Here is a 20390-nt window from a genome sequence, read left to right as displayed (position 1 = left end):
TTATAGAATTAGGGGGGATTGTGTGCACTGTTTGCAAAGAGGGCAAACCTCTTACTCCTGTAATGATGAAATTACCAAGAAAACCCAAACAAAACAAAAATTCCCATAAGCAGCACAGGAAATGACATGAAACCTGAATTATCTGGCTGCCCACACCTTGTGGCATCAGAAGGAAGAAATTCTTTGATTCTTGTTTCAACTCTTGATAATCAAACCTGTCTAGTAGTGCCCTCTCGGGCCTCTTAGTCGTGCCCACCAGGAATTGTAATCTGCTGAACAAAATGGTGCCATAAGTAGAATTACGAATAACAGAGATAAAGGTTATAAAAGTATGAAAGAATAAATTGGGCAACTGTCATTTTTGAAAGTTTTGAGTACTATAGGGTCAGAAGAATGGGATTTTTTTTTACAACTTTGATGTTTTACAAGTTTTGCAGCCTAAAAACTGCAGGTACCTAGAGTGGGATATGTGATTTCTGGTGTTAATTATTTTTTTTTAATTGATCGTTTCTTAATTTTAAAGACATAATTAGTCAACACCTGGAGCTGAAATTAGGCAGGATTATGCAGTTGCTATCCCTCTATCTTGTGGTATAAATAAGTCACATACCAACTTTTGGTACCTTTTTGCTCAGTGGGTCACATAGCATCACACCTTCTCTCTTCCATATACTGTCCTGCATTATCCCTTCTTTTGATCTTTCCCCAGCAGCTGCGTAACACCATAAATATCCCCAGAGAAGCATGTCACCACATTCACATGTTTTTCCTTATCACTGTTGCTGTGCCACACCCAGATTTTTTATATTTAGAGATAAATGAGGAGATGTGAAAAGAGAAGACTTGCTTTGTGGAAGTTAAAGTGAAAGGTCACTTTGGTCAGCCAAAAAACTTAGAGACTTGAAGAAAGCACAGGTGTTTTATTCAGTATATGTGGACTCCTGAGCCCCCAAGCTGGCAGCCGAAAACAGAAAATTACAGTGATATTTATACATTTTCTGGCTAGACAACTGGATACTAGATACAACTTCTCATTTGTTACATTTTCTTAACAATCATTGGTCCTAAGCTCGCACTTATTATTGGTTCAGGGGTTAACCTTATAGTCCTATAGGGAGCAGGTCACTTATCTAAGCCCTGCAGTCTTTCTGTTACATGTCCAGGAGGGTGAAATACAATATGGTTATCTCAGCATACACAGTAAAAAGCTGAAACCCCCAAGCTACAACACCCAGTGTAGGCAGGCTAGAACATGAGATAAGTCAGGTCTGCAATTAAACATAATTCAGCATTTTATTAAAGAGAAAACTTAGTTCAAGACTCAGGAAAACCAGTCCCAGACTCCTTGAAAAAGAAGGATGCTACTTTGACTGCAAGAAAAGAAAGGGATATACTGGGTACGGTGAGTCAGTGCTAACAGGAGAAACTACTAAAATACTTTAAAAAAAATTCTGCTGGTATTTACCTCTGCTCAGTAGCTCTCGCTCTCTCTTTCTCTGTACAAAAAAAAATAAAAAATCAATTAATCACTTCCCCCTAATCATAACATCACAATGCAAAAATGTCACCAACTCCGCCCCCAAACACTGTCTCTCCCCTGTACTCTCTTTTCTTTCATTCATTTCCAGCAGCCAGTCTCCATTTTCAGATGGCAAATCACTGTTAAAAAATTTTGAGACAAATATTCCTTAAAGTACACATTAATATTTCAGGTTATTTTACAGCAGATAAAGTACCTTGCCAAGCTTTCATGTATCTGGATATTTTATTTGATCTCTTTTGTTATACTTTTTTTTTTCCTTTCAGTTTTCACTTTTAGTTTCTTAAACCACTGTGCCTCAGTCCTACATTCTGATTTTCTTTCTTTTTTTTAATAATTTTTATTGATAAAGGAGCCAGCACAATAACATACACAGAAGTCAAGCTACAGGAGGAGTCATCTACAAGGTAAGCAATCCGGTAACAGTAATAATAAGAAATGAAACAAGAACAACAGAGTAACAGGATAACAACAAATAAATACAGCCTCACTCAAACTCTCATCGCATTTCCATTTTCTCTGCCACAGACCCTTTTACTCGCTCCTGCCTGGAAGCTCCTCTCATATCCTTCCCTTCCCTGAACATGCTTGGACTCACCCTACCAGATGATCCTATCTTCCTCTCTTCCTCTTATCCCCTTTCCCCTCAAACTGGTGATCCTTGTCCCTGCTCTCCCTCTCCGACCATCTTTGTAACCTCTTTTTCCCAGCAGTGGTTCCTGATGTATGCTATCCTCTGTTCCCTTCCTCTTTAGCTCCTCTCTGCATGATGGTCAATGCTAGTGACTCATCTTGGGATGCTGGTCGAAACAAGCACAAGAACTAACATAAGTTGTGCCCTCACAGATTGATAATGGCGAGGTGACCTTCACAAACATTGCAGACATCCTCAACAACCAAACAGATGCAGAAGCAACAAATGAGGCACTTCTGTCTCACCATCATTGTAGTGCCCACACAATAAACTTGATTACTGTGTCTGATTCAGGAAGAGCCAATGAAGATGCAAATACAAGAAGTTAAGCCATAGAACCTTGGCGAAATGCGGTGCCCTCAGGCACCTGAAACACCGTATGAAACTTCAGAAACCACACTTGCTGTACCAAATGTTACTAGATGGAATTCATTCTATTATGCTGTTGGCAAAGTGTATCCTATTATGGAGAAGAAGTCTGAAACTGTGCTCAGTGACACAATGAGAAGCTTTCCCCAACCGCTTTCTGCTCAAATGAAATTGCTTTCATAGCAGAATATATTAAGGTGATGAAACCTATTGCTATGGCACTGGACACTTTACAGCATAATACCTTTATATATTTTTATTGGGATCATTTGATATATCACTCTTCTAGCTGAGAGCCAAACATAGCATTTTCTGGGTGACTTATGGTGACACCACAGAATTATCACAGTTGGGAAATTTTTTGGAGGTTGCCACAACAATTCTGGATGTTCTTGATGACAGCGGCATCTCCTAGACGCAGTGGCTCTGGCAGCATCTGTTGTTGGAGAAGCAGTGACTTTTTGAGAAGGGGAAATTTCTCAGATATAGCAGCTGCAATTCTGGTGGCTCCTTTTTATGGCAAAATGACTTTGCTTTATGGTAACAGTGGTGGCTCTGGCAGCTTCTCTTATCACTTGAGGACACCATGCCTGAGATGCACAAGCCTCCTCGTCCTACCATGAATCCAGGAGGCTGCAGCCACCTCCTCGCAATTGCTTACCTTAGCTGGCACAATACCTTCCCAACTACCAGGTTAGGGCTTCATGGATGGAACAGTGTCCTATTGATAAACCATACGGATCTCTATCTTCAGGGCTAAACTGAGAGTCAGGCTCAACGCTTTCTCCCATAAGCAATATTCACATAATATTCATATTTTGGAGTGCTTTGCTGGCTGGCCATTGCTGGCTAGCCAAATAGATCTGAATACTGGGTGGACAGAATGGGGCAACTTCTATAAATAGCGTCCCGATTGTAGGCAGTGGTAGGCATCCGACCGTTGTCTAATCAGACAATCGAGATTCATGTTTTCTAAAAATAAAAATCCTGAGGCATGCCTCATCTGTTGCGGGTGCAGGGAGGTGCCTAGGGACACTTAAGCTCACCCAAGGCTGGGTGTGGGTGTGATTTTGCCTGAAAGTGGCCTTAGGCGAGCTTAAGCGGCCCTAGGCATCTCCCTAGGGCCGCAATAGGTGCCTGAAATGTAGGCCAGCAAAATGCTGGCCTACATTTCAAATAGATGCGGCCGCTAAATTGATCACGACAAAGAAATCTCCCTGCCGCAATCAACTGAGTGGTCATGGCACGGAACTCCCGATCCCCAACACAAGTCGGCCAGCATGAGGGATACCCTTTCCCTCCTGTCACCCCCCTCCCCGAACACCCCCTCCCACACACACACACACTGTCCGCAGCTAGAGAGATGCCCAATCCTTCCTGCCGGCACCCCTGAAACAATCCCCTGTGGGATGGATGCCCATTCTCTCCTGCTGGCACACCCCTACAATATCCGTGGAAGAAGAGATGCCCACTCCCTCTTGCTGGCACACCCTGAACATAAGACCTCCCAAACCCCCCACCCCCCAAAACCATGACCCCTCCTTCACAGCCTACCCTGTACCTTTATCAGCAAGGTCAGTTGGAGGGATGCCTTCTCCCTCTGGCCAGCAGGCCCGCCTCTTCAGAATGGCAGGCCTTCCCCTTCCCGGTGTTTTCTGGGATGCACCGGGAAGGGGCCTAAGGCACCTAAGGCCTCTCCCATAGGAGGTTCTTTAGAGTCAACTGGAGTCTTAGGCCTCCTTCCCAGTGCATGGGAGTGACTTTAGGTTAATCTCTGCTCCTAACTATGCCTATATTTCAAGTAGGCATCAGAAGGTGTCTGGACATAGGTGTTGCTAGGTGCCACTCTGAGTTCCACATGGAACTCTTAATTGGTTAATTAAAAAAAAAAAAGATTTAAATTAACTTCTATGGCGTGGTCAATTATCATGTCATTTAATTTAATTAATCCCCCCCCACACACACACTTTATGAAGCTTCATTAGGCTTTTTTATCGCCAGTTGCAGCGGTATTAGCACAGACGCTCATAGAATTCCTATGAGTGTCGGAATTAATACCACCATGGCCAGTGATTTAAAAAAGCCTAACATGGCTTCGTAAAAGGAGGGTAAAGCAATTTGGGTTGCATCCGGATTTTAGTTAGGTGTCGCTAGGTATCAGCGATTAGGGTGCCTAGTGGTGCCTAACATAGGTGTCATTTATAGAGTCTGGCTTAGAATGTTAATGTTGAATAAGGAGATTAGAAGTATCACTTCCACATCATGTTATTTGTGCTTTCCACAATTTGTTCTATTCTGCTTGTTTGCTACAAACATTATGTCATGATAAGTGCTCCTCATGAAAATGTATACCTAGATTAAGGTACTCATGACCTAATACTCAAAAGCTCTAATCTAAGTGGCACTTATCTGCTACTCAGATAAGTGCTTCTGACTGGGGCTAGTTGGCAGTTTTCAGCAGCAATATCTGGATAACGCTACTGAAAATTATTACCCACCACCCTGGTGCTATCCAGAGAGTGCCGGGATAGTCAATGGGCAAAGTGAGGGTGTTCCCTGGAGTTATCCAGTTAGCAGCGATATTCAGTCTGCTAACCAGATAACTGCCAAGGTAAAGTTAAGACAGCAAAAAAAAGGTGCCCCGACTTTAACTGACTGGCTATTTGGATGGCGGGATTAATATCACTGCTGTCTAGATAGCACATGCACTCACTGCTGAATCCAGATATTCAGGGTTAGCTACTGTCAGCACACCAGCATTGAATATTTGGATTTAATTCAGCTGCAGTGGCCATTATTTAAAAAAATAAAAATTCACTGACTGCGCCAGCTGAATATTGGCTTGTCGGTTTTCATAGGGGCTGATGACTCCATAATGCGATTTATTTGTTAAAGCATGGTAAAACAGTATTCTCATTCTGCTGCCCCTCAATATCTTTCTCCTTTCACACCTCCCAGAGAACTCTGTTCCTCAGATAAGCTGCTTTTAGCTGCACCCTTCTTCTCCACTACCAATTCTAGACTTTATTCTTTTCATCCAGCTGCCTCCTATGCTTGGAATTATTTAGCCGAGTTTGTCCGCCAAGCCCCTTACCTTACCTAGTTTACTTATTTATTTATTTTAAGTATTTCTATACCACCTATAACCTATGGGGTTCATAATAATAAAAAAAATGTCTAAAAAGTGGCCTAAATAGGTACTTGGATGATCAAAAAGCCTGATCGTCCAAGTACCCATAACCAAAGCTGGTTTTAGACGTATCTAAAACCAGCTTAGGTCTTTCCCCTACCTCTAAATGCATAGAGCGAAAAGAGGCATTTTTAGAGGAGGGGAAAGGGTGGGAGGTGGGCCGACCTACACTTAGTCGTACAGCAGGTATAACCAAACATTTTGACAGGTTGCCTAGATGGCACTTATACGTTTTGACTTAGACCAAGTCAAAACAGGTATAAGTGCCACAAAAGGGCCCGCTGAGCTGATGGCAGCTGCTGCAATTAGCTCAGCGGCCCAGCAACCTACCCACCCCCCACCGCAACCATAACGGCAGGAGAGATGCCTCATCTCCCCTTCCGCAATAGCGATACCACCAAGAGCCGCCAAATGCGACACTTGGGATCGCTAAAGCGGCAGGAGAGATGAGCCATCTCTCCTGCAGTGATCCACCCCTTCCCCTGACATGATCGGGCCAGGAGGGAGCCCAAGCCCATCTGGCCCGGCGACACTCCGGCCGAGAACGATCGGGCCAGGAGGGAGCCCAAGCCCTTCTGGCCCGGCAACCCCCAACGCCAAGAATGATCCAGGCAGGAGGGAGCCCAACCCCTCCTACCCAGGCGACCTCCCTTACCCCCACCCCCACTAAGATATGGGCAGGAGGGATCCTAGGCCCTCCAGCCCTTGATGCACCCCCCTCCCATGATTGCCCCCTGAATCCCCGTTTAGCCCCCCACCCACCAACCCACGAGATCCCCCTGCTGACCCCACAACATCCACCCCCAACACCCCCCTTCCATACCTGGAAATAGTTGGCCGCATGGACGGGTCCCAAGCCCATCCATCCGGCAGGCCCGCCATCCATCGAATGGCGGGCCTTAGGGCCTGATTGGCCCAGCGCCTCAAACCCCGCCCACAGGTAGGGCCTGAGGCGCCTGGGCTAACCAGAATCGACCCAGTAACCTTAGGCCCTTCCTGTGGGCGGGGCCTTAGGCACATGACCCGGGTTGGGCCCATGTGCCTAAGGCCCTGCCCACAGGAGAGGCCTAAGGCTACTGAGCTGATTCCGGTTGGCTCAAGCGCCTCAGGCTCCACCTGTGGGCGGGGTTTGAGGTGCCTGGGCCAATCAGGCCCTAAGGCCCGCCATTCGATGGATGGACTGATTTTTTTTTTTTTTCAAAAATGTTCAAATTGCTATTTATGGTTTTTTCCCTACATCTTGGAACCTCTGCTTATCCCATGATGACGCCTTCTTTAGTGATAAGAGCTTTTCAAATGTACATAGGCTGCAAAAAGTTCTCATTTTCCTGCTGTAAAGTATAGAACGTATTCTTTTATGGATCATAACGCAGTTTTCAGCCATTCTTATCAATGTAATGCTCTTAGTAAAGGCACATCAGTAATAACATAAAAAGTGCTCAGATCAATATTGCTTTTTATTGAAAACCATATTTTACAGCACTGAGTACCTCTGTGCTTCTTTTTTATGCTAGTCATCATAGCCAAAAATCACAAGTCCTCCTGAAATTGCTTAGCATCAGTGCAAGATACAATTGTAGCTAAACGCAGACTATCAATTGAAGTATATTAGTACTTTCACTGATAGCAATGGTTGTAATGAATTTGTACATCTTGAATCACCTGCCTCTTCTTTCTCTGTACCTTTCATACTTCAAGTTCAGGAAAGAATTTCTGAAATAAGGACAATTATTTGTATTTTTTTTATTTTCAAATCACTTGATCCATCCAAGTATGTGTTTGTGTGTGGGGGGGGGGGGACATATTCATGCACAGTAGATTAACAACAAGAACAAAAGAGCAAAAAGTTGCAACTCTGAGCTCAATGGCGTAATAAAGGGGGTGGGTGGGGGGATGGGAGCAGCAGTAACCCTGGTCTAACTATTCATCTTGTAAAATGGGGCAGCTACACATACAGTAGATGTGTTGACCCTTACAATACATATGGATGTTGCAAAATAACCATTTCCATGTGTAAGTGCTGACATCCGATGTGGAAGATGCCGGGTCAGTGTCATTCAATTTGTCAACGTCTGTATTTGTAAAACAGTGCTTCCGCTTCATGTGCTGGCACATACGTGTGTACTCTTGCAGGTATTTTAGAAAAGGGTCTGCGCTGACAGATCCTTTTCTAAAATACCTCTGGAACTGAGCCCATTTCAACCTCGACATCCCAAGTTTAATGTTCATATGTCCATTAAAGCTGCTCACGTAAACCGCTCTGAATTGACTTCATAGTCATTAGTTAGCGCAGTGTCTCGCAAACTTTCCAGCTGGCGGCACACTAAATCCAGTGCCCCAGATGGAAGGTACCTGGAAGTGCGCATAGCAGGCATGGAGGCCCATCTGGCTGTGACCTGCCAGTGGAGGGATCCAGGAGGTGCGGGGAGAGGAGGAGAGAGGCCGGTGAGTAGGAGAGTCATCTGTGCCGGCTGACTTCCTACAGGACATGCCTCTCGCCACGAGAGGCACATCCTCTAGGCAGGCAGTCAGCATTGACGACTCTCCTCCTCGCCAGTGTGTCGTGGCACACCAGAAATCTCAGGAGGCACAAATTGTACCTTGTAAAAAAAATTTCAAAATCGCATTAAAAAAACAAGAAATAGCATTTTATAAATTATCCATTCTACATTATGAATTGCTGTTTTGAGGAAATAATTTCTCTAACAATCAACTAGGTATGGCCTGATACAAAAAGATCTTTTTAAAATGAGCTAAGGTACTTCTTATATATGTCCTTTGAATGCGGTGGTGCTTTGGCTGAGATGGTGGTTCCCGTGCAGTAAATGTGATGAAGCTCATAAGAACAGCCAAACTTGGTCAGACCATTGGTCCATCTAGCCCAGTTTTCGGTTTCCAACACTGGCCAAGCCAGGTCACAACTATCTGGCAGAAACCCAGAGAGCAGCGACAGTCCCTGCAAACGTGGCTTCGTAAAAGAAGCCCTTAAGTTTCAGTAAAATAAATACATAAATATATAAGATAATTTTATTAATAATTTAGAGACCTTTATACCACGCAGTGTTCAAAAGTGGCCTGTGCTATGCTCAGTGTGGGTCTCTCCAGCACACTAAGGCCACTTTTGGTGCTGCTGGAAAATGGCTGATTTTTCTATTTCTTCAACAATGGACACATGTTAACTTTCCCATTAGCATATATAGTCATTATCATGTGCATACCTACCAACATCTATTTTGTAGGTGGTAAAGGGTTACATGCAAATCAATTAGGACTGGATTTTGTAACTGGTGACTAAAAAAGATAGGTGCCTGCAGTTAGGCTCCCATTACAGAATCGTGTTTAGTAGCGCCTAACTTACCTCCTCTTTTTTTGGAATGCATAGCGCGGGTTTTAACGCCGGCAGCAGCGGTAACTGCTCCAATGCTCCTAGAATTCATATGAGTGTCAGAGCAGTTAACGCTACTGCCGGTGTTAAAACCCGTGCTTACAATCAGGGCAAAGCTGCAGGAGGCTTTGGAACCTTGGTGAAGAAATCAAAACTACAGGCTTGGGAACCTGAACTAAGAGACTCACCTGTGGCTGGTATTGCACAGCCACTGGACTTGACCTCCACAGTGATGAGGCAACTGGTCCAAACCTCCGGAACCAGCAGTGGCAATGCTACCATGGGCCAAAAGCAATCAAACGTTTTCCCCATAAAAAAAATCAAAACAGTCCATAACATGAAGAGCCGACCACACCTCAATGCCAATGCACACCATCACTACGGAAACCTCCACAACTCATGACCCCCATTCTCAGGCACCGCTTGCTTGTGCCAAAAAACAAAACCAACCCCCCAGAGGGTCTGAAACATGCTCCCTCCAACAGAGTCAGCCTGAAAAAGTTTCCAGAATATTCACTCCTGCAAAAGCTGGCCAAAAATACCCAACCCTTCACACCCCCAGAAAAAACTTTAAATTGAAATTATAAAGCAACGAGATTAGTTTATAAATTGAAATTATATATTTGAAAACAAAGTCATGCCACAAAACAACAGACAAAATTCCACGGGGATAGCTTCACTATCACATGAGCCACAGAAGGCCGAACCCCGAATCCTTCCTGGATGGTCCACTCCTTTGGCCCACCCCGAGGCCCCCCCACACACACCAGTTTTTAACATGGGCTGGAAAACAAATCAATTACAGGTCACCATATCTATGCTTTATTGCCCTACCCCCCCCCCCCCCTTTTATCAAGGTTTTTAGCGTGGGCCGGTGAGGTAAGTGTTCCGACGCTCATAGGAATTCTATAAGCATCAGAGCATTTACTGCTACAGCTTGTGTTAAAAACCTCTAGCGCAGCTTGATAAAAGAAGCCCTTTATTTTTTAATTTTTATTATTTTTTGAAAAAAAAAGCTCTCTGAATAAATCTTCAATCACTTGTCTTTGAAATCAGCACAACTGTGAATGATGAAGGCCCTCAATTCACTAAACTTCTATAAACCAAAACAAAATCTTAGTAACTTATTTTAACTATGAAATAAATATTTGTTTCTTGTTTTATTTAATATTTGTACATTTTGTTCACTAATCTTATAAAATTAATTTTAAAATTATGAAAAAAAGGAGGGAGTTAGCATGCAGCAAAGCCTATGTGCTGATTAGTGCAGAACACACCAACTATCCACCCCCAGACCTGCCCCAGCGCTAAACAATAAATTTTATTTTTTTTAGCATGTGGGTAGTGTGCACACATCCCCAAATTACCATGGGATGCCTCTGCGTCCATGTTTTGCTAAGGTAAGCACACTTTAGTACTTATTGCAGCTTTGTAAAAGGACCCCTAAGTGAATTCTCTGTTTCCACTGCTATTGGGGAAAATGTAAAAGAGAAACTTGTGTCAGATATGATATTAAGGGGGGGGGGGGATTTCTCAATGCGTGCTACTGTTAAGAAGGGTTATTTTATCACAAGGTGTGCTATTTTAGCACAAGGCCTCATTGCATAAAATAGGACCTGTGCTAAAATAGCATGACTTATGGTAAAATAACCCTTCTTAACAGTAGCACTCATTGATAAATCCCACCCCCTAAATGTGTAAATTAGAAGGAACTAATCCTGGGTTTTACTACACTGCGCAAGAGGTTCTTACCATAGGTTGGCGAGGTAAATGCTCCAACACTCATAAGAATTGAATGAGCTTTGTGGTGTCACTATACCTTGAGTATTGTTTGCAGTTCTGGAAACCACATCTTAAAAAAGATGTAATGGAACTGGAAAAGGTATAGAGAAGGATGACCAAAATGATTAAGGAGATAGAATGATTTCCCTATGAGAAAAGGCTAAAGAGGTTAGGGTTGTTCCGCTTGGACAAGAGATGTCTGAGGAGAGATATGACTGAGGTCTATAAGATAATGAATGGAGTGGAATGGGTAGACCCATATCAGTTGTTTGGGGGGGGGGATTCATCAATGTGTGCTACTTTTAAGATGGGTTAGTTTACCACAAGTCGTTCCATTTTAGCACAGAGTCCTATTTTATCCAGTGAGACCTCGTGCTAAAATAACCCGTCTTAAAAGTAGCACACATTGATGAATTCCTCCCTTACTGTTTCAGAAAGTACAGAGACTAGGAGGCCTCCAATAAATTGGATAAAATATTTTTTTAGTCAATACATAATTAAAGTCTAGAATTTGTTGCCTAGGGTTACTAGATTTTCGGGAACAAAAATTTGGACCCATGGCCCCGCCCCACTCCACCCGGGTCATGCCCCACCCTCCTCGACATGTTTGCTCACTGGGACGGCATCTGCCCATGTGTTGGTGTGACGTGATGATGTCATGCGCGTGCGCATGATGTCACAATGTTGCGTCCGCGCATGACGTCGCTCGTTGCTAGAAGCTTTTCAAAACCCAGACAAAATGCTGAGTTTTGAAAAGCCGTCCGGATGCCTGGACATGTCCTCAAAAAGGAGGACATGTCCGGAGAAATCCGGACATCTGGTAACCCTATTGTTGCCAGAGGATGTGATAAAACTGTTAGTGTATCTGGATTTAAATAAGTTCCTGAAGGAAAAGTCCAGAAAACTGTTGATGGACTTGAGAAAATCAATTGCTTATTCCTTGGTGGCAAACGGCATGAAATCAGTCTACCTGATGCAATCCTGCTGAATATGTGTGATCCAGAGGACCACTGTTGAAAACAGGATACTGGGCATCATTGGTTTGACCCAAAATTGCTAATTTGATGTCCTTCTGTTCTTGTGGTTGTTAAAGATACCCCTGAATATCCATGCATGTTCAAACTATACTTCCCCCTCCGTATCCACGGAGGTTAGGGGCAGAGCTGGCCCGCGAATATTAAAAAAATGCAAATAATATTGGGGCCGGTTCTGCCCCTAACCCCCGCTTCTCCCAGCTATTTTAAGCCCTGAAAGCCCCCTCCCCCTTAAGCCTTACCTGGTGGTCTAGTGTGTTTTCAGGCAGGAGCGATCTTCCCACGCTCCTGCCCCGTGCAGATCACTCACAGGAAATGGCTGCCTTGAGCTCCCGTAGTCTCTTGAGCCATTTCCTGTGAGCGATCTGCACGGGGAAGAAGCGTGGGAAGATCGCTCCTGCCCCAAAAACCCACTAAACCATCAGGTAAGGCTTAAAGGGGGGCTTACAAGGCTTAAAATAGCCCGAAAAGTTAAAATGACTTTTTTATTTCAAAACCGCGAATAAGCGAATCTGTAGATATGGAATTCGCGAATATGGAGGGGGAAGTGTACTGCCAGGTGATCTTAGGGCTAGGCGCACTCAGCGCAAGTCTGAAAGCAGTTGCACTTTGAATGCTGCCCCTTCATCCTAGATTCCCTTCTTCACTTCCTCCCTTGCTTTTCAGCAGCCTGATTGCCAAATTGTTTTGAGGTGGCTGGGAAACGTTGCAAAATAATTTCTCCTACTCCTGAAGCAAGCCTGTTGGCCGATACATGTACATGTCGAGTCATTGAGCTATTGGATTAATAAAGTCATTTGAACCATTGGATGAGTAAAAGGACGTTTTTTTCAATAATTTGTGGTCATCAATCTGTTTAGGACAATTTCACCCCTTACTTTATATTTTGAGTTTGTGGATTTGTTTCCCCTGTTTTATTCCTTAATAAAGGATATGTCCAAGAAACCCAAATGCCTGCTAAAACCGATCGAGGAAACAAAAATCATATAGAATCTCAATTGGCTATGTTTTCGAAATAATTAAGCTCCTTTTTTCTAGAAGGTAATTAGAGTTAATCCCTGGATCAGAACTGATAAATTAAACTCTCACCAAATTTTAATTAAGCAATAACATCTGACACTGCGGTCCTTTATTATTTCTATAAGTACCCTCAAGTATAATTAAGCACAGTGGTGCTATTATAAATTTCACTGCTGTGGAAAAGAGGTGTAAACATTTAAAGGAGTCCAAAAACTTCTGATAACAAAAAAGTGAAGTTTTGTTTTTGTTTTTATTTTATGAAGCCTGTGAAGGGATGAGTCAATTAGGATTGTTTATTCATGACATGGTAGAAAATATCTGCTCATAAGTAATTTTGGGCTCAGTGATTCCTAGTTTCCCCTGTCCAAAAATGGGTCAGGGCCTTCCTAGTGGTACATGCCGATTAGGAGTTAGCAAGATGCCTTTGATCTTTAAGCTTCTTCTTCATTAACACTGTTACTTATCAGACACCTGGGGGAGAGGCCAAGATGGCGGCGCTAATCTGGCAGTGGTGAGAACGCTTCTTTCGCTGTTCATTTACTTCTAAATATCAGAATGCCGCATACCAAAAGAAAAGGTAGCGTGAGGGCACCTACCTCCTCAACCCCCTTGTCTACCTTCGCTCAGCGAACTTTGAAGCACTTCCTGCCAGCAGTTTGCTCGAAAACGGGCAAGATTAGCCCTGCTGTGTTCCCAACTGGAGAAGAATCAGCTACGCTGGGGCAGGAGATCTGTCTCTCGCCCGCACTGGTTGTCCCGCCTCCTTATCCGGCTGATGTGGCTGCACTGGAAGTGGAAGTGAGGGAGGCCAAAGATGCACCTGACCTTTCCACAGAGGGAGGATCATCAGATGAGCTTCTGCCGATGCGGACCACCTTCGGGGATTCATTCCCCACAACAGAGGACACTCTAACAGCAATTCTTAAGACGCTCCAGAAATTAGATATTGCTACAATGAAGACGGCAGAGGAGGTAAGAGCTGTAGATGATTTGGATGGAGGAGTCCAAGATTGAGGGGAAGGACTGACAGCTGACCAGCAGAGGGACTGGCAGGACTGTTGGTGACTAGTGGAGAGACCAGTAATGGCACTGGGAGCAATCAGAGAGGACCCCAGGAAGTGAAGCAGCCTGATAGACCTGGAGACCATTGGCTAAAGGTCTGGGACTGGTGGAGCCCGTGGACCAGCAGAGAGACCGGTAAGTGCACCAGGAGCTGCCTGACAACCAGAGGGCCAATGAAGAACATGGAGTCCAGGGAGGACCTGGAGAACGACCAAGGGGTGTCAGGACAGCTCCGGGCCACATGGTTTTAAGAATGTGTTGGAAAGTATGTTTAATCCTGTGTGTTTGTATTAATAGGAAAGCTGGAGACTGGCAGACCAGAAAGTACTTGGGAAGTGTGGATATGTGATTTGTTATACCACTCAGCCCAGTCACATGATCAGATACAAAAATTTACCTATCCAAATAGCCTGAAAAAAAATATGCTCTCAGAGGATCATTAGTTTTCCTCACCATCAAAGCCATCTAGCACTAGCCCTAATAAGTGGTCATTTAGATTTTCTTGTTATGCAGAAGATAATTTTGGGAAATTCTATGAGCATCAGATCATTTACCTTGCAGAAACCTCTACGGCGGCTTTGTAAAAATCAGCGTTTGTTCTTTAACTGTAGCAAAAGTTTCTGTTTTGTGAAGCACTAGACCCAGCAGGTTTGATGCTCTTTTTCAGGTGTAATCCAGCCAAGTAAATTCACAGGCATTGTCCTTTAAAAATGCAAGCATTTGCAAAAGCTATAGCGAAGTTCACGCTATTGAATTCTTCAGCACTGCACCTTGATATTCAGCATATTAACTCTGTATTTGGCTCTGCTCTGCAAGGCATTAGTGCCTGAGGCAGGGGCTTGTATCCCACTAACATAAGGAGCAGTAGTATAGAGAGAATGCAATTTATTTTCACTCTCTATTGGTTGTTTTCTCCTTGTGTTGGTGCTTTGCTTGTTTGCAGATCATCACCTCTTTTTGTCTGTCTGCATAACCGTAACTGATTACTCTCCTACCACTCAGCTCTTTGGGATCTGATTTTTCGCAATCTTCACATTACCTTAGTCTCCTACATGAAGTTTATGAAATCTTTAAACAAAGTCCTATTTATTTACAAAGTACTTATGATATTCTGTATAAATGAAATTTTGTAAACATCAGCCGTTGAAATTATTTGTAGTTCGCTGTTACTGTGTCAGCTTCTCTTCAATGGTGAGCCGCATGGATCTGAGAGGTTTTGTGGGATATAAATGCCACATTATATTATATTATATTATATTATGTTTGTACCCCTATATACCACCTAAGGCCTGGATTCTATAAATAGCAGTACCTTCATTGTAGGCACTGTTTGGCATGGTTGTCAATCAACCGCTAAGTGACGCTTGTAGAATCCTGTCTAGGCATGCTTAGGTGTTGCTAGGCATCCTTATTTATTTATTTATTTATTTAAGTATTTATATACCACTTATAGTCTAAGTGGTTTACATTCCCTATAGTCTAAGTGGCATATTTCCCTATCTGTCCTGGTGGGCTCACACTCTGTCTAATGTACCTGGGGCAATGGGGGATTAAATGACTTGCCCAGGAACAGCATGAGATTTGAACCCACAACCTCAGGGTGCTGAGGCTGTATTTATAACCACTGTGCTACATGCTACCACTCCCACTGTGCCATACACTGCCATCCTAGAGGTAGGCGCCGGTATATTAGGCCAGGTTTACTTGGCCTAATTAATAAATGGCTATGCCAACCGTGCCTATTTTCCACCCCTAACCATACCTATTTTTCAAATTGGTGTCGTTAGGCATCAGATGGCACCTCGACTTAGGCATTACTAGGGGCTCCTTTTACTAAGATGCACTAGCGTTTTGTAGCGCACGCAGGATATTACCACGCGCTTCGTGACTAGAACTAACGCCAGCTCAATGCTGGCATTAAGGTCTAGCGTGCATGGCAATTCAGCGAGCGCTATTCCATGTGTTAATGCCCTAATGCACCTTAGTAAAAGGAGCCCTAGGTGTTTTAAGAGTTCAGCACTGAAATTGAAGTTGTTAATTAAATGTTTTTGGATTGGCTGAAAACTGGCACAGTCTAATTACAATGCCAATTTAAAAAAAAGTTGCATGTGTTTTCTAAAGTTGGGCGTTACTAAATATCCTTGCTTAGAGCACCTAGCAGCACCTAATTTTAGGAAAGCGATAAAAACATACCTGTTCACCTAACTCCCACGACCGACATATCACAAAGAAATGTATATTGATACAAGATCCTCAGTGTGTGTCGCGTTAGGATAAAAACTTGCATTGTAAAATCTTGTACTGTAACTGTGACAAATTTAACCTGCAAACTGTATATTACAGACATTGGTATTAGATCCCTAGAATGTGCTGAGTTAGAATAAAAACTTGTAACAGGAAAAAAAACAAAACCCTTATACTGTAACCATGGCTTATTGTAACCTATTAACTTGTAACCCGTTCTGAGCTCTTTGGGGAGGACAGGATAAAAAATACAAATCAAATAAATAAGGGGTCCTTTTACTAAGGCGCGCTAAATCGGTTAGCGCACCTTAGTAAAAGGACCCCTAATAAATAAATAATGTAAGCATCCTATACAGAATCAGGCCCTAGATACTATAGCTCCTAACTGCAAGGGAACCACACACATGGGAGGAGCATGGGCAGAGCTTGGGCATATTTCCCAGTTACATGCATATTTTGTAGAATACTATAAATTACACATGATACTTGGTGCTTAGGCATACCAACCGATGCCTGTAAAAGGGTGCACAAGTGCTGACATATGCTAATATTCTCTAATGGAATCTTAATTCCAAAATGCCTTTGATAGAATCATCACTAAGCAGATGACATTGGAGCACCTAAACTGAGGTTCCAATATATATTGTAGAATTGTTCTGAAAATTTTTTCTCAAAACAATGTCAAACAATCCTACTTCCTCTCCTCTCTTCTCCCCCCCTTCTAATTCGAGTCACTCCCTCCCATCCAACCGCACTACTGATCTCTGGTTGTTCCTTCCAGAGTCAATTAACATCCCTCCACACCCTGGCTGTACATCCATAAAACCTACTCACGCTCATGATTCCAGTTTGCAATGGACTGTATCCTGCTTTGAACAATTATTTTTTTTTTTTTTGCATACTAAACAGATGGTGATATGGGATTGGTTCATGTTCTGTTGGCTATCAGATGCAATAAGTGTGTTGCTCTAAGTTTTGAAAATTCAATAAAAACTTAAATTTAAAAAAATATACAGATTCGTTATTTTTGCAAGAGACAACCCCTCATCTAATCGGATAGTGCTAAACTCAGGAAAACATGGATTGGTGAATATGTGCTCTTCTAAGGGCTCCTTTTACAAAGGTGCACTAGCTGCTAGCGCTTCCTTTTAAGCGGGCGGTAATTTTTTGACTAGCGAGCCCTAATCTGGTGCGTGCGTTAAAAACGCTAGCGCACCTTTGTAAAAGGAGCCCTAAAAAAAAGAAAATGAGGTTGTACTTTATCATGCTACCAAATATTAGCTCACAATGCTAATGTGGAAGGAATGTGGATTTTAATTCAGGTTCAGCTTTGTGTTATGGATTTACATTTTTTTAAGCCCATTTCCATACTTTGGGCCCCTTTTAGGAGTTGAATGGGCTTTGGGGTATAAACCGTGGCATCATCACTATTGCAGCTTTGTAAAAGGGGCCCCTTCTCTAAAATACATTTTTTTCCATCCTTTGGCTGAACACAGCTGAAGCAAATGACATTTCTTTGTTAATGTGTGTGGGGGTGGAAGCTTAAAAAAACCTAAATATCAATATAAGATATTGAGTACAGGCAGGACAATGCACGTTCTTTTCTAAATCCTCTTATGTTGTGGAAAGTAATAAAAACTGGTTGACTGCTAGCTAATTTCTTTTCATTTTATTTATTTATTAACTGCCTTTTAAAGTCAGAGACCCATAAAGATTGTAATGGAATATAAGCTATTAAAGACAAAGAGAGCAAGCTGGTGTTTGATGATCAAGGATACACTGGATCAATTTTATCATTTATAGGGTGATCTATACATATCAAAAATTATGGCTTGAAGATAAATCAGATATGTTTTATATGACCAGAATGGCAAGTAAGAGGTAGTTGGTCTTTAGGTCATATATTTCAATCTTGGAAGCTCAAATCATTCTGTGAGCTTTGGCCAGAATTCTCATTGCAGTGGCGTACTTAGCATATGTAACACCTGGAGTCCATCAATTTTCAACCCCCCCCCCCCCCCCCATCTATATGAAAAACATGATTTTTCGTAACAATCCATACGTCGCAAGAAAAGGCAGCATCTTACATACTGCAGTGAGCAGTACAACATCAATACACCCATTGTAAACAATTGTAAACATCAATACACCCATTGTAAACATTTGTAAACATCAATACACCCATTGTAAACAATTGTAAACATCAATACACCCATTGTAAACAATTGTAAACATCAATACACCCATTGTAAACATTGGCTAAACAAGCCAGACTAGTACAGATCAATCCTGCACAGTCAATCCTAACAGAAAATCATGTCTTTCAAACACACAAAACACAGAAAACACCGTCCCCTAGTATGGAAAATGTAATCACAAACTAACCTCTCCCCATTTTACAAAACTAGTGCGGTTTTTAGCCACGGTGGTAACAGCTCAGACTCTCATAGAATTCTGTGCATTGGAGCTGTTACCATCATGGCCAGCACTAAAAAATGCCCTACAGTTTTGTATACGGGGGGGATAAAATAGAAATATGTAGTGTGTCAGGGACGCTTGGGCTAGGCTGGTGTGACCCACCCGGGGCCCCAAGCCACAAGGAATAAAGTTTGTTTGTGACCTGGACCTTGCCAGTGGCTCCCAGGCCCACTGGTGTGCTCCAGCTAAGCTTTCCACCGAGTGCAAAAAAAAGGTGAGCTACACTGAGCTTCAAAAGCAAAGCCACTGCTGTATTTAATTGGTAATAATAATTGAATTCACAGTCAGGTCAGATGGCATAATTGAGCAATTACAACAAAACAGTTTGGTGCCTCCGGGTTAAGCATAGTTCATAAACAGGACCCGGCATTCAAGCTTTGGCACTTCTTATAAACTTTACCAAATCAGAAAAAGGAAAAAAAAAAACCTTCAAACTCAAAACCAGGGTTTTTCCTTTGGCAGTGCTGAGGCAGCTGCCCTGCCTAAAACCGGCTGGTCAGGCTGTTTCCCAGCAAGAAACGTAATGCTGAATAAAGAAAAAAATTCTTCCACTCCTGGAGGTCTTATTGCTACCGTCCTCTATAAACAGTCCAGCAAACATAAGCAGCCTTGGGGAAAAACAGTTCTGGTTTAAAACACACAAAAAGGCAACCAACATAGTTCTCACAGCTTGTGAGCAGCAAAAATGTAAAAACCCCCAACAAAGGCAAAAACACAGGCTTCCCTGTTTTCTCCAAGTTAGTAGGTGTTGGTTCAGCACACTCAAAACATATTTCAAATTCCAGTAACGTTTTAGAACAAGAACCCTCCCACCTTTAGTGCAATCTACATTTCCATTAGGTCCTCGGCTGCCAGCTCTGAAGTTGAGCTGTTCTGCCACTGCATAGAATCTTCCATGGGAGTTTCTTCCTCAGAGCTCCCTGACTCTTAGCTGACATCCTCCATTTCCCAGTCATCCAGCTGGGGTCGGAAAGCATGAGGACTAACTTCCTCCTTACCTGGTCTCTCCTGCTTCTCTCTGCTATCGTGAGTAAAAGGGTTTGCTTTACCACGTTCCCCCCCCCCCTTAGCTAACACAGGAGAATTCTTAAAGGCACCATCCCCCTCTATCAAGGGTTCCACCCTGCTCTTTCTTACAGGCAGAGGGAGAAAACTAGAGGCTCTTGAGATGTGTAGTTTTCTGTACTGCAGGGTTTCTGGCTGAACCCTAGGTTCTATGGAGGGAATAGGGACTTGCTGGGCACTTGGAACAGGGTTTCTATCGCACTGCACAGGGTCCCTGCCATAGTAGACAAAGGTTAAATTCAACCACCAAGAAGCTGGACTCTGCATACATCCAACACCACAGAAACAATGATGCATCTCCCATAAAGCAAAAAAATAAATAAATAGGAAAATTTTTTCCCGCCTTGTCTTCTCTGGTTTCTGCTTTCCTCATCTTCTTATCACTCTCTTCTTTTCATCCACTGTCTGCTCCTTCTATAAGGCATCTTCTCTTCTTCTATGCCCCTTCCAGAAACTGTATGCCTTCCCATTCCATCTCTCCCTTCACCCCTATTGGTCTGACATCCATCGTCTTCCCTTCCTTCCTC

This window comes from Geotrypetes seraphini, chromosome 1 (genome assembly GCF_902459505.1).
Source record: "Geotrypetes seraphini chromosome 1, aGeoSer1.1, whole genome shotgun sequence".
NCBI lineage: Eukaryota > Metazoa > Chordata > Amphibia > Gymnophiona > Dermophiidae > Geotrypetes > Geotrypetes seraphini.
The sequence above is the reverse complement of the archived record's forward strand: the minus strand, read 5'-3'. Positions refer to the sequence as shown.